The sequence below is a fragment of the Garra rufa genome, chromosome 8 (assembly GCF_049309525.1).
Source record: "Garra rufa chromosome 8, GarRuf1.0, whole genome shotgun sequence".
Taxonomy (NCBI): Eukaryota; Metazoa; Chordata; class Actinopteri; order Cypriniformes; family Cyprinidae; genus Garra; species Garra rufa.
In genome coordinates this window covers 40,245,625-40,262,457 of record NC_133368.1, presented here as the reverse complement: position 1 = coordinate 40,262,457, position 16,833 = coordinate 40,245,625, and positions in this window count along the sequence as shown.

The following is a 16,833-nucleotide window of genomic DNA, read 5'->3' as shown; positions in this document are numbered from 1 at the left end:
CTGAATTTTTAGGATCAATACTCCTGTCACATGATCCTTCAGAAATCATTCTAATTTTCAGATTTTGCTGTTCAAAAAACATTTATTATTACGTTGAAAACAGCTGAGCAGAGAAAACATCCTTCCTTGATGAATGGAAAGTTCAGAAGTACAGAATTTATCTGACATAGAAATCTTTGGTAACATTATAAATGTCTTTATCATAATTTATCAATTTATAGCGTCCTTGCTAAATGCAAGTATTAATTTCTATAATATTCCTAGCTTTTGAATGGTATATTGTGTAATTTTGCAGACACTTTTTATTTCAGATAAATGCTGATTTTTGGATCTTTTTATTCAAAGAATCCTGAAAAAAAAGAATAATAGTAAAAAATGTTTCTTGAACACCAAATCAGCATATTAGAATGATTATGTATGACGACTGGAGTATTAATGCAGAAAATTAAGCTTTGATAAATTGCATTTAAATTTTTGCAAATAATTGCAAATTTCATTTAGAAAGCTGTTATTTAAAATAGAAAGAAAATCACAATATTATAGCTTTTGCTGTATTTTGGATTAAACAAATGCCTGCTTGGTGAGCAGAAGAGATTTCTTTAAAAAACATTAAAAATCTTACTGTTCAAAAACTTTTGACTTGTATATTTTAATTTCAATCAATGCTCGATAATCTAATTTAATTCATATCTGTTGTGTAGATTGTCAGCCAATTGTAACAGTTTGTAGTACATAGAGATATTAAAAAAAGTAAAGCAATTCACTCACCATTAAAATTATCTCTAACTTAATTAAAATTTAAAATCAAAATATAAAATATCCAGTAAAATTAACCTATTGTAATGTTTGTCTGACCAACATATGAAGTTACCAAACACAGTTTGTTGTGTTTTAGTGTGCTGTTTGATAAAAATATTTTTAATAAAATAAAATTGTTTTTAACAACAATTAAATTTTCATGTTTACAAGATTAAAGGAACCGCATGTAAGAAATTTATGTCAGTTAATCATAAAATGGCCCTGACATGTCACTAGACATTAAGAAATCATGTTCATTTCAAATACTTATATCACTGACAACACAGGTCCGGCCAGGATATTGTCATTTAAAAGTGAAAGCTGCAGCCCACAACTGATGTTGATGTTGTCATGTTGTGTTTTGGCCTGAGGCGTAACCACTGATCTATATAATGACTGGATTGCTCATTGCGTTCTAAACTGCCGTTAGGCAGTGAAGCCACCGGAAGTGTTCGATCCGCCATCTTACTATTCCCTACCGGCAGAGTGCGCCACTGATTTTGCATGTAAACCACAGACCTAAAATCACCCGATTTGAAGCGTTTCATTCACACAGCATTAGTTTTTAGGATATGTGTATGTAAATAAATTATACTTAAGATGTTATCTGGAATGTTTATGGTCTTTTCGTGCTGGATAAGCAATATATAGAAATCGTTTAGGTGGGTGTGTCAGCCGCGCACTTGCAGACACAGGTGAGTTAACTGATCCAATACGAAAATATATTTCTTTATGTACCTAATTATGCAGGAAATTATAAACAAAACCATGTATATGGTATTAGTAGCCTATCTGAAATTGTTTTGATTGTACAATAAGTAATACAAAACAAGCCTCTGTTATATTGCTCGTTGTAGGCCTACTATAAATTCAAATCTTTGAAATAAAGCTTCATGTCTTTAAGTCCGTACCATATGTATCCAGCGGTATAGTTATGGTATTTACTATATTTTTAATGGGCAGCATCTATTTCAGACTCTTCAAATCAGCAAATTCTGTAATGATTTACTAACATTACCGTTTCCATGTGAGTAAAATGCTGCGTATATATGTTGAATTAATTATTAATTTAACGAACAAATCATTACCTGCTTCAAAATTAATACTGTTAATAACGAATATATAATAATATAACGTATAATAAACGAATTAATAACAAAAGTATTGTTGAAACATGCAGTTAGCACGAATAAAAACAACAAAATGACATAAACAGTGAATAACTGTACTAAGATGAATTAAGGTCTTCATTCAAATTTTTGAGCAGGTTGTCTTTTGTAAACATATGTTGAACACCCGATATTCATGTTTATCTGATGTACATGACTGTAATGTAGGCTATATGAATGTACATTTTTAATTAGCAGAGGGAATTCCCGACAATAAACAAATAACCGTTTACATGCTTAGGACGTTTGCGTTGTGAAAATGTAGTGAGTCTTCAGATATAAAAACGCTGACTTGTTATGTGATGTTTTCTCAATAAAATCGTATAATTTCCTATTCATTCAATAGAATGTATGCGAATACTAGGGAATACTAATATGGCGGCGCGGTGGCTTCACTTTTATGACGTCATGAGCAATCCAGTTCTCTATTATAGATCAGTGGGCGTAACCCTCCAGCTATCTACTAATCACAACGTGTCGGATAAAACATGTGTAACGTTACGAAACCTAAAAGACCTGGTTATGAATCCGAAATACGTTGTGACAAAATCACGTGCTAAATGCGTTCATAAAAAGCTTTATATCGCACCACTATCAGGGTATGAAAACAATCTATGTTCCGATTGAAATGTGGTATTACAGTACATCTTTATGAAATATTTGGCTAATTTAAAATTCCTTTAAAATTGAATTTCTCTCTCGTTTTCGGCCCTCAGAAATTCTCGACGAAGGGAGCAGTGATTCCGGCGACGACGCTGATGGCAGTGGAGATGATGATGATGACGATGATGAGGAAAATGAAGAAGAGGCAGGTGGAGAAGGTATTTATTTATATAACATTTATCACATGTCACATGCTCCACCAAATACTTAGAGAAAAACAGGCACAATTGTATTAATATTCTGTGTTAGGATGTGGCTTGGTGGTGCTATCCTCTGTTTCTATGAGCCTTGTTCTTATTCCGAGTTCTTATGCGGGTGCCAGTGTTTGGGGACAATGCTTTGCATTAGCTCACCTAGATAATCCTGCTCATATGGTCTCTTGGGTCTTGAGCTGAGGAGAAACTGCATAAAACACTATGGCTGTCAGGAGACTGCCTGTTCCAGACTGTAGCACATTGTGTTGCAGGCATTAAAGGGATCATAACTTTTCTTTTCCCATCTCTGAGGTCCACTAACAATGTTTCTTGCACTTAAAACAGCTGTAATGTAGTCTAAGGTAGAAACAACTTTATAGAAGTATGCAAATGCAGATGCTTGAGCAATCAAATGCAAGAATGCCATCCTGTTGAACATTTGCGTCACTGTGCCAGTAAGAAACCTACTTTTCTGATGTCTTATTTAGCTGCTATATACAGCTCAGTCAGTTTTTAACTTTTCTGTTTTCACTTTTTTAAAGTATTTTTGTTTTTGTTTATTTATTAGTTTTAGTTATTTTATTAATAAAACTGGTAACACTTTACAATAAGGTTCTTTAGTTAACATTAGTTAACCACATTAGTTAACATGAACTAATAATGAACTGCTCGTATACAGCATCTATTAATATTTGTTAATGTTAATTTCAACATTTACTAATACATTATTAAAATCTTGTTAACATTAGTTAATGCAGTGTGAACTAATATGAACAAACAATGAACAACTGTATTTTCGTTAACTAACGTTAATGAAGATTAGTAAATACAGTAACAAATGTATTGCTCATGGTTAGTTCATGTTAGTTAGTACATTAATGTTTAACTAATGAACCTTATTGTAAAGTGTTACCATAAAACTAAACGAAAATGAGAATTTTTCTGAGAAGTTTTTTTTATTAGTTAATTATTTTATATTTTATTTTTTCCATCTTTTTTTTAAATAACATTTTTGTAATGGTTTTGGATTTAGTTAACATAATAACACTAAAATATTTTTTTATATACACTACCAGTCAAACGTTTTTGATGATTTTTAATGTTTTTAAAGTCTTTTCTGTTCACCAAGCCTGCATTTATTTGATCTAAAGTACAGCAAAACAGTACAGTTTTTAAATAGGTTTACTATTTAAAATAACTATTTTCTATTTGAATCTATTTTAAAATGTATTTTTTTAGCATCCTTCAGAAATTTTTCTAATATTCTGATTTGCTGCTCAAAAACATTTATTATTGTTATTATGTTGAAAACCGCTGAGTTTAGGTTTCTTTGAATAGAAGGTTCAGAAGAACAGCTTTTATCTGAAATATAAATATCTTGTAGTATTATACATGTATTTATCACTTTTGAGCACTTTAAAGCATCCTTGCTAAATAGAAGTATTAATTCTATCATTTCTTCCCCCCCCCCCCCTAAAAAAAAATTGTACTGACACCTTTTTATTTTAGATAAATGCTGATCTTTGGATCTTTCTATTCATCAAAGAATCCTGAAAAAAATGTACTTAACAAAAATGTTTCTTGAACAGAAAATTAGCATATTACAATGATTTCTAATGGATCATGTGACACTGAAGCCTGCAGTAATGATGCTAAAAAATGTAACTTTGATCACAGGAATGAATTACATTTTAAAATGCATTCAAATAAAAAGATGTTTTTTTCAAATAGTAAAAATATTTCAAAAATAATAATGCATTTGCTTTATTTTAGATCAAATAAATGCAGGCTTGGTGAGCAGAAGAGCCTTTAAAAACATTAAAAATCTTACTGTTCAAAAACTTTTGACTGGTAGTGTGTATTATGTTTTTTTTATATTTTATTTTATCAATCAACTTTTGTCAAGTAACAGTTTTTTTATGGTTTTGGTTTTAGTAAATGCAGCAATAACACTGAAATATTTTTATATATACATTTGTAATTTATTTTAATTATTTATTATGTATAGTGTTTTTTTTTTTTTAAGAAACTTTTCATAGTATGTAGGGGTGGCACGGTACACGCATACCACGTGTCTACATTTGAAATAACAAACTTGAGTACGCAAAAGAGGCTTCATGTGAACGGCCCCTTAGCCAGGTCAGATGTGTGGGAACATTTTGGATTTCATGTTACCTATGATGAAGACGGGAATAAAAGAATAGATCGAACTGAGACTGTGTGCAAGCATTGTGGAAAATGCATATAATATGCTAACGGCAACACTTCTAATTTGTCAGTTCATCTGAGAAGACATCACACCAGTGTGTTGGTAGACATGCAAGTTAATTCTTCAGTTCAATCTTTATGTGCTAAAAAGGCACATAAATTCCTGTGGAGATACACATTGTCCTGTTTTTGCCAAATAAATGAAAAGCATGTCATCAATGTCTTCTCTATTGCTGTATCAAATCTCCCCTAGCTTTCCTCAGAGATGGTCTCAATAATGTGCTTAAAGTCAAGTCCAATTCAGTTTGTGCATGATTACATGATAAAACTTTTTTTTTAATAATGTATCCTAAATTGTGGATAATAAAGCTACATTTCATATGCCAAAACAAACTTCTGGAGTGTTAAAAAGATTAAAATAAAAAAAATAAAAACAAGAACCGTACAGAACCGCAAACCGTGACCTAAGACCGTGATACGAACCGAACCGTGGGTTTTGTGAACCGTGCCACCCCTAATGGTATGACTCCTTTACACCAAATACATCATCTGCCACTATATACTGATTTTAGATGTTCTGGAATTTGTCATTTCTGTCGGATGTCTCACCGATTATAATGTGAAGGTTCAAGAGCTCCCTGATATAGAGCGCAGACGGTGTAAGCTGTGTCTCTCTGTTCTTTTAGTTCTGTTCCTGTGATCAGATGAGCTTAGCTGTGTTAATTGCTTCATCAAAGAAGGCTGTGAGCCTGTGTATTAAAATAACTCTGTGAAGAACAAGTGCTATTGACCTCTGGAGGGAGACATATCATATGACACAAACTTCAGCCCTTCTCTGTCCTGTTTAACTGTACTGTCTTGTTCTTCTCTTTATTTAGAACAAGAGAAAGTCACCATATTCGACCAGACAGAGGTGAACTTGGTTGCGTTTCGTCGAACGATTTACCTCGCCATCCAGTCAAGGTGAGTGCGTGCGTCATGTGACCCAATGTGTGTCGTCCTCCGTGCTTCCGTCAGCAGAACGAGAGCAGCTCTAAATGGCACCAGAAATAGTCTGAGCAAAGACTTGTTTTGGCCGGGATTGAAAAACAACCTATATTTGAGATCCCATGTGTAAAGACGAGGCTGTTTTTGAACCCAAGCTCCTGATCCCCTGAGGGCCACAGCACGCAGATTGAATTAATAATGTTTCAGATTAGTTGTTTTTAATTGAATTTCACTGGCACTAAGCAACAGAAGTGCCGTCACTGATCAGAAGTCGCTGTGGTGAAAACTTCAAAATCAGTTATCCTTTGATACCAAGAGGGTTTGAAAAATGTTTGAACAGCAATTCAGGGACTGATTGATGAGAGTAGGAGGAAGCAGCACAAGTCTGTTTCCCTTGAAATCCTCAGTATAAATGTTCTCCTCATGGGCATTTTCAGCTTTTTGATTATGTGACCCTGGACCACAAAACCAGTCATAAGGGTCATTTTTTTTTAAATTGAGATTTATTCATCATCTGAAAGCTGATGATAAATAAGCTTTTAGTTGATGTATGGTTTGTTAGGATAGGAGAATATTTAGCCGAGATGCAGCTATTTAAAAATCTGCAATCTGAGGGTGCAAAAGAATCGAAATGTGAGAAAATCACCTTTAAAGTTGTCCAAATGAAGTTTTTAGCAATGCATAATATTAATCAGAAAATTAGATTTTCAAGATATCTTCATGGAACATGATCTTTACTTAATATCCTAATGATTTTTGGCATAAAAGAAAAATCTATCATTTTGACCCATACAATGTATTTTTGGCTATTGCTACAATACGGTAATTACGACTGGTTCAGGGTCACATATGTAATACATATTTTGATATTAATATTTGGGTTATTGAAGCGTAACCTGTTCATGAGTTTTTTTTAATCTCAAACATTTAATTTTATCAACATCAATTGTAGATTAGTTGAGACTGTTTTTGAATGTGTTAAGGACATTCAACTGATGTAGTAGGTTCTGTAATTGTTTTTTCTTTCTTTCTTTCTTTTTTTTTACTTATTCAGTGCAAATATTTAATGTATTGTCTCAATTATTAATAATACTACAACAGTGTTGTTTTAGTATCATTGAAGTATGATAATAGTTTTTATTGTTATCTTGAATACTTTTTATATGATTAAGTTTGTCATTTTGTTGTATTTTGTTATTTTTTATATATATTTTTAATGTTTATATATTTCCGTTTTAGTTTGTTAAACTAAATGAAGATAAGAAATGTTATTTTATTTTCATTAATGTTTATTTAAATTTATTTTAAGTTAACGATTAACTTATCCAAGTCTTATTTAGCTATATATATCTCAGTCAGTTTTTGTTTTTATGATTTGTATTAGTTGTTTCTTAAATGTCTAGAATTTATTATTTATTTTTAGTTATTTTATTACTTAAACTAAACAAAAATGTGAAATTTTGGCAACTAGATTGATGATTGCTATTATTAGTTTTTTTTTAATTAGTTTATTTTATATTTTATTGTTTCTATCTACTTTTATTTAAAATAACATTTTTGTAATGGTTTTGGTTTTAGTTAACATAACAATAACTAATTTAGATAACATAACCAATAACTAAATATTTTTTAATATACACTACCAGTCAAAAGTTTTTGAACACTAAGGTTTTTAATGTTTCTAAAGAATGTTTTAGAAAATGGACCAAGCCTGCATTTATTTGATCCAAATTACAGCAAATACAGTACAATTTTGAAATATTTTTACTATTTAAAATAACTTTTCTATTTGAATATATTTTAAAATGTAATTTATTCCTGTGATATCAAAGCTGAATTTTTAGCATCATTACTCCACTCACATGAATGATCAGAAACCATTCTAATATGCTGATTTGCTACTGAAAAAAACACTGCCAAGTTAGGATCAGTAAGATTTTATAGGTTTTTTTTAAAATAAGAATTTTCTGCTTATCATTATTAAAAATACAGAAAAAAACTGTAATAGTGTGAAATATTATTCCAATTAAAAAAAAACGTTAGCTATTTTAATATACTTGAAAATAAAATTTATTTGTGTGATGAAATGCTGATTTTTTTTTTTTAGCATCATTTATTTTTTGGGGGAATCTGTGATACTTTTTTTCAGAATTCTTTGATGAATATTGAATAAAACCTAAAAAGACAGCATTGACTTAAAATGAAAATCTTTTCTAACAATATACACTATCGTTCAAATTTTGGGTTCAGTAATTTTGAAAGAAATTAATAATTTTATTCAGCAAGGGTGTGTTAAATTGATAAAAACTAATAGTAAATACTTGCATTGTTAGAAAATATTTCTATTTTGAATAAATGCAGTTCTTTTTCATTTTATTCATCAAAGAATCCTGAAATATATAATTTCCAAAAAATATTAAGCAGCACAACTGTTTCAAACCTTGAAAATAAATCAGCATATTAGAATGATTTCTGAATGATTGTTTTACACTTTTGAAAAAAAGAAAATTAATTCTTTACCATTTAAAACATTTTAATACTAATTTACATAGTTTCAGCTGATTTGTATAGATGAACTGAGCTTAAAAACTTTACCTATGAGTGCAATTATTGCTACTGAAGTTTAAATCAGAGGTGCTTTAACAACAATTAACTTCACACTCTTAAAATTCTGAATTTTGAGACCGTGGGGAATGTTTGCAAAATTGCCTAATGAGCCTTAAGGAAACTAAATGGTTAAATGAAAAGTGCTAAAAGTAATCACAATGTGACTTTTCTATCAACTGCAAAATCACTGTGAATCTAGCATGAATATTCATGCATCCCTAGCAGGCACTAGATCACACTCTGTTCTCTCTTTCTGTGTGTGTGGACTCACAGGCATCCTCACAGCTTCCCTTTTCCATTTCTATTGACCTGGAGCTTTAAAAAGGCCTCTATTGCAGAGAATGTTTGAAAGCACTAAACCTCTCAGCGCCTCTGGGCTGCCGAGCACTCGCACGTTAAAGATGCAGCAGAGGCTGATTCTGTGCCTAGAACTTAGCTGTCAGAAGCAGGCTTTGCATGTGTACTAGCTTCATTTAACCTGCTTTTCTTTAAGTGCATATACTCCGTATGTGATCACGGCTGTATGGTAACGCATCTAACATGACACACAGCTTCCACTGAGGCTTCATTCATACATTCAACTGCTGTGTAACAAGCTTTTAAACATTTCACCAGCTGGGAGTCAACTAGCTTCCTTAATGTCTTTAAACTTGCCTGCTGGCAGCTATATTCACCTCTTAAAACAAACCTGCTCTCTCACAGTGCTCTGAGGGGTCACACAATGCTGCTGTCTCTCTGTTAACTGGCCTGAGTGCAGAAAGAGGGCAGAGCTAAAAGAGAGAGGCACTACAAAGGTTCTCACTCTGCCTTCCTACAAACTGCCTTTGAGGATGGGATGAAACTGATTTGGCCCACAAATCCCCCGCCCGAAGGCGAGGCTCATGTATGGACAGGAAAAAGTATGACCCAGTAGGAAATTAGATTAGCCCTAGCTATTTTTCTTTTGAAATCAAGTGCATTGGTTTTGTGGCGCAACCCTGTGATTCCCATTGTGTGGGTTTCTTTCTTTTTATATAGAAAAGAAGGGAAGGGATGGGAAGAGAGTGGAAAACTAGCTATTTTGACATTGTCATACACTGCTGTTTGAAAATCTGGGGTTAGGAAGGTTTTTAGTTTTTTTGAAAGGAACCAGTGCTTTTATTCAGCAAGGATTTTGAATTTTTACATTTGAAGATCAGGGTAAAATTAACGTAATTTGTCCTTTGGGAAACATTTAACTATCTTCTGTAGCCTCTGAAGGAGAGTACTAAATGAAAAAAAATATGATATTTAGGCAAAATAAGAAAAATGTGAACATATCCATTCTGTTCAGAAGTTTTAATGCATGTTTTTTCCTTCTGGAGCATCAATGAGTGTTTGAACCTTCTGTAATAGTTGCATAAGAGTCTTTCAGTTGTCCTCAACTGTGAAAAGATGGATCTCAAAATCATACAGTCATTGTTGGAAAGGGTTCAAATACACAAATGCTAAAAACCAAAGAATTTGTGGGACCTAAAGGATTTTTCTGAAGGATAGTGGGCAGTTTAACTGTTTTTTTTTTTTCTGATCGACTAGTAGTCGTTCATTTTAAGCATTAGTCCACTTGGTCGCGCATTCTTTAAAAAAATCATAATAATGAGCCTTTAATGAGCCCAATAAGCACTCAAGCACACACAGAAGAGCACATCATGTTTGCTTTAATTATTTTACAAAAGCACAAGGTTTTGTTGTTATTCTGAGTGCACACAAATAAATGTCTTTACAGATTTAAAAGATGTATTACAGGGCTCCAGACAAAAACATTGAGTAAGGAGCTATTGGCTCCTAAAAGAGAATAACTTTTATTTATTTTTAAACATTTTAACATTTCAGTCATACTGTCGCGTTTACGTCTTATCTTTTCTTCATCAACATTTTAATCAAGTAAAACATGTAGATGTCCTGGGAACTAAGTTTCCCTTAAAGTGGGAACTAAATGTCTTTTCCAACTTAAACTATATACAGTCACAAAGAATTGTTTATTACACAAAATGTGACCCTGGACCACAAAACCAGTCTTAAGTCGCTGGGGTATATTTGTAGCAATAGCAAAAATACATTGTATGGGTCAAAATTATTGATTTTTCTTTTATGCCAAAAATCATTAGGAAATTAAGTAAAGATCATGTTCCATGAAGATTTTTTTGTAAAATTCCTACTGTAAACCTATCAAAATGTAATTTTTATTTAGTAATATGCATTGCTAAGAACTTAATTTGGACAACTTTAAAGGTGATTTTCTCAGTATTTTGATTTTTTGCACCCTTAGATTTCAGATTTTCAAATAGATGTATCTCGGCCAAATATTGTCCTATCCTAACAAACCATACATCAATAGAAAGCTTATTTATTGAGCTTTCATATGATGTATACATCTCAGTTTTGTAAAATTTAACCTTATGACTGGTTTTGTGGTCCAGGGTCACAAATCTGTGCCAATATCATGGACCATAAGCATCACTTGGCCAGTGTAGTTTGGGTTCATTCTTAATGCATCCTATAAATGTTGTCACATGTCTTTCACACATCCAGTGTTTTTTAATTAATAAAATGCAATAAGGAGGTGTTGAATTATATCTTTAGCTTCTTGCATTTTTTTAATCATGTAGTGAACAGGTTAGGTAAAAATAGTAATATGCAATACCACACAAATATAGCAAAATGCTCCTCTTTCAATATTTTTTTTTTCTAGCTGAATGATAAGCTTATGGACTCTGAATGAATTAGTAGTGCACGGTATATAGTGCTGTGTACTGCTGTGTTGATGTGGATAGGGACTGGGTTGACTGACAGTTATATGGAGTTGTCCTGGTGGCTCACTGTGCACCATGGGACCTGTAGTGTCAAGTCTAGCCATCATGTCCCTTTTTTGGCTGCTCCTGCCCTTTGAAGTGGTCATGGCACAGCATTCAAACATTAAAGAAGTAGAGCAGAGTGAACTTTATTTAGAACAGAAATACTCAGATTTTAGTCTGGTCAGACTTAACCACATTTCCACTCGGTGAACTAAAGCATTTAGCCGAGTTTGTTTCTTGTGCTATTTTGTTGTGTGTGCAGGAGAGATTAGTATCTGTGGGTGTCACATGACTGTGTTTGTCAGCAGATTGTGAAAGTAACTGATAAATGCAGAATTCTGGAAGAAATGTATGAAAGACATGTGAGACTAATGACCACTGCTTTAGTTTGATTTGCACTGGCAAAGTGTTAGAAAGACTTTTGTTTAATCAAATCCTGTTCAATTTAAAGGTCAGTATTGAGTTAAACATGATGGGTATAGCTAGGGCTGCACGATTTTTGCTAAAATGTGAATCACGATTTTCCTTTATGGGAATTGAGATCACGATTCTCTTAGACGATTCTCATTTTTTTAACCAAAATTTATTGCACTCAAGAACAAAAATAAAACACAGGACGTTTAGTTTAATAAAGTGCTGGTGTAACATAAAACAGTCTCATTAACGGTCTCATTAACAAAAAAATATAAAAATAAATTTGTAAAAATAACTAAATGGAACTTTAACAATAACTTAACTGTACTTAACAATAACAAAAAAAATCTTTGTGCCAATTGAGCCAATTCCTCGCCAGTGTGATCAGCAGGGAAGAACACCGTCTGTAGGCAGCGGCTTTTCATTTTGAAGTCCCTTGTTATGAAATGCACTGTCAAGCTTAAATAAGGCTCCATGGTTCGACTTGACCATAGGTCTGTTGTTGTGAATGAATATTCTGCAGTATTCTCGACTGTCGTACGACACCGGGTGTATAGATCTGGCAGTGTAACGGATGAAAAATAATTGCGAGAGGACAAACAGTAGCGCTTGTCTAAAGTCTTCATCATAGCCTTAAATCCCTAATTTTGAACAGTGTTGATTGGAGCCATGTCTTTAGCTAAATGATAAGCGATGGCGTTTGTTATCTCTTTGTGCCGCTGTGAACTTGACGGGTATGGCGATGCTCCGTACAACGTCTGAGTTATGGAAGTTTGTGTTGTCTGGCGACTGGTGCTTTGAGTTGTGGCTCCCTTGTCTTTCATGGCTAACTCGTACTGTATTTTGTGGTGACGTTTGAGGTGGTTGTACAGATTAGTGGTATTACCTTGCGGTGCTGCGACGATGCCAAAACACTGCTTACAAATGATCACTGTTTGCGCATCGTCTTCGGGTTTAAACCCGAAGAAGTTCCACACAGTGGAATGTGCTCCTTTTTTCTGTACTAATTTTGTCACATTCTCACTTTCGCCGTCGCCACCAGAATTTTACACACTTTGGCTCATTTTTCTCCCTCTTACCGCTAACTTACAAATCCACCGAGTAAACTGACGTTTAGGTCTGAGACCTTGTGACACGTCACGTGAGTGACAGCGTAACCTAGCCAATGAAATGAGGGTAAAGAGAGAGAACCGCTCGATATTTATTACTGATTGGTGAACACTTGAATGCAGCATGATCTGTTCTGTATACAGGGAAATACACGGAAAAGAATCGCCTTCATTTAGAAATGAGATCGCATTTATGTGTGAATCGAGATCGTGATTTTTTTTCGATTAATCGTGCAGCCCTAGGTATAGCACATAGATGAATTTTCTATTTATTTTATTTTGTTAATTTTGTTATTATTATATTTTATTATTTTTTAGAGACCTGTTTTTGGGTCATCTTGACTGATCCATACATCAGGCTTTATCCTTTATATTTAAATTTTTTGATTTTATTTTTATTTAATTTATATTTTTATTTACATTTCTACGTAATTATATTATAATTATTTATTTATTAGAAACCAGTTTCTTGAGTTATCTTGAATATTTCATTTTAATTTTTGGAGACCTGTTTCTTGATCCATACATTAGACTTTTTCCTTTATATGATTTTATTTTATTTTATTTATTATTTTTATTTAATTTTATTTTGAGTCCCGTGAGTCATCTTGACTGATCCATACGTTTACACTTTTTCCTTTGATTTTATTTGATTTTATACCTTTTTTTTTTGTTATCTTGACTGTTTCATTATAAAGAAATGGCCATGAGTCATTTGCTTGCATTTTATTTACTAATATTAATTTTTATTTTTATTAATTTTTTTTTTTTTTGGAGACCAGTTTCTTAAATCATCTAAACTGTTCCATACATTAGACTTTTTCCTTTATATGATTCAGTTTTTATTTTATTGTATTTATTTTTAAATTAAATTAAATTTTTACTTTTTTTTTTTTTGTAGTAAGAAACCAGTTTCTTGAGTTATCCTGACCAATTCATTATAAAGAAATGGTCATGAGTCATTTGCTTGTATTTTATTTAAAAATCTTTACCTGTTTATTTTATTTTTTTTTATTTTAGAGACATTTTTGAATTGTCTTGACTGAGCATCATAATTTTTCCTTTATATGATTTGGTTTTTATTTGATATATTTATTTTTAATTTATTTCTTAGTTTATATATATATATATATAGTTTTAGACTTTTTCTGAGTCATCTTGACTGATTCATACATCAAAGCTTGTTCATCAAACTTATTTTAAATTTTATATATTTAATTAATAATTTTGAAAACCTGTTTCTTGAGTCAGGTTCAGGTTGACTGATTCATAAATCAAATGTTTTATTTATTTTTTAATTTAGTAGTATTTGCCAGACACCTGTTTCTAGTTATCTTGACTCATAATTGTCATTTTTGTGTAAAATGCTTCACTCTTCTGAACACAATAGAAAGAGGTTTTCTATTTATTATTTTTGTTCACATTTAGACTGCAAATTCACAGCTCAGCTATAATATAATGTCTTTATCCATGCTGCTACAGATCCAACAGCTTTACAGTAAACACTAGCCCAAAATGGGTCCCTATAGGCTTTAAAGAGAATCTTGGTCCTTAAATGAAGCCCTGAAGAGCCAACACAATCCCAGGACAAGCAAAAGGGTTAGCCTGCTTAAGACAGACAGCCTCAATTCTCCTTAGAGCAGACATATTTTGTAATACCTTTGGGGTATTAGGACTGCATTATTATTCTGATCATGGTGTTCCCCTTGTTAACCTTCAACAGATGATGCCCTCTGGTACTGTGATAAGTTAGCTTAATTTGAATGCAGTCTGGTTCATATTTAATACATATTGCATTTGATTTATTATGTGCTGAAGTTATATGTAATCCATTAAAATCGTATGCATATCATGGGATCGGTTGAACTCAATGTGTTATATTTCATTAGCACATGAGATGCAGAAGGTGATGTTTTCATGTTTTATTTTCACAGCTTGGACTTCGAAGAATGTGCCCACAAGTTGATAAAAATGGATTTCCCCGAGAGCCAGACGGTACGTAAATAAACTCTGCTGTTCTCTCTAAAATCCTGCAGATCTATGTTGCTTTTCGTGTCTCTGCACACAGCTGTTTATCAGAAGCTTTTAACTTCATCTAAATATTTGTTTTCAGTCTCAGAGGTAATTTGTGCCTTTGTGGTCACTTGGGAAGCATTTGTCATCTTAATATCCTTGTTTTGCAGTTTCACAGTAGGGAAAAATGGCTGTTTTGGCTAATGGCAACTGGGTGTTCCCTCCTGTTTAACTGATCAAATGTCTTTCTCCAGAAATGGCCCGTTTGTGATTGTCACCCTGCTGTTTCATAAAACACGAATTCAGTGCCAGAAGCTCATCAGTTTGATGGAAATTTCTGTATTTGTCAGCACCTGAGCTCTGCTTTGCAGATCTGCCATTACAGCACTGGACTAGGCGATATGTCGAATACTCACAATGTCTCTTTAGCAATTTTTTCTGACGATATAAACGTTTTTATGTTGCAGTTATTTAAATGCCCTTTTTATTCAGCAGATAACAATGTTTATAGACTATTAAATGAATTTAACGACACTAATATAAAAGGATATCTTAATAATAACATATAATAATTAAAAATGCCATGTGAGTGGATTAAGCAAATTATTAGTTAAATGAGGCTCTGTTTTTCCATTTCACTTCTGTTGTTTTTCTATGTAAATGCAGTAGATTGACGTGTTTGATCTCTTGTGGCATTCTAAAAACGCAGCTTTTAATTTAACAACTTTTAAAGCACATCAACAGTATTACATAAACAGTAAATTTATCAACAAGGAAAATACAACTAAAAGGTAGGCTAATAAAAAACATAGAAGCATACATGCAAAAATAAAATGTATTAAAAATTAGGGCTGTCACTGTCAGAGGAACAAAGGGCGTTTGGCCAAACTGAACAAGGATTTCCTGGGCAAGAATCTTGAAAACATTCATGTATGTTCTTATCATTTCCAGTCATATAGGTGAATATTAGTCTAATATCTTAATTAATACTGCTGATTATCTCCGTTATGGCCGTCCACATATCTGGGTAACTGACTAAATCATAAGCCGTAAGTTAAAACCCTTTATTAGATCATTTTCTAAGGCTGCATGATATATTAAACCCATTTAAAAAACGTATTAAAGCATAATACTATTATGATTTCACAAACACTACGATTAAATTAAATAAATATATGCAATGCAGGTTTACTATATGCACTTGCATATGCATGTAGTTTACCCATGTGTGTGTCAGAGTGACTCTGTCACAGTAAATGCTGTTCCACACAAACAGTTATTATTTACATGTGTGGAGCATCTCATTCTCCATCTCTGCTTATTGCTGTGAGTTTAGGTTTATTATAACATTCATCTGGGAACACAATGTGCGCCATTTCATCAGATTTGTAAGGTAAATAATTTAAAAACCTATGCAAACACAGGATAATACATCAGTATCTTTCTCAATATACTAACTTTTCATTGCAATTTTAAAATAAAAGTTAAAATCCTCACTCTGACTTTATACTTCAGCACTTTACACTTGATGTCCACATGTTTAGAAAAATACAGTGGCTGTAGCATTTCTGTCATAAAGAAATGGCCCAGTATTAAAGATTAAGTGGACATTTGAATTAAATGTTGTTTAGTCAGTATTATCCAAGGATTAGATCACGCTGTAAAGTGTAAAAACAATTGTCAGGCTGTCGGCAGCCACTGATATAATGCGTAATGTGCGTTAGTTCTATTGTTTATAATACATTATGCATTCAGTTTTGTTCAATAAAACCATATGATTATTTGCTTTAGATACTTTATTTGGACCAGTTATTATTGCCTCAGTGCTATTGTATATGTATTTTAATTAATTTATAGC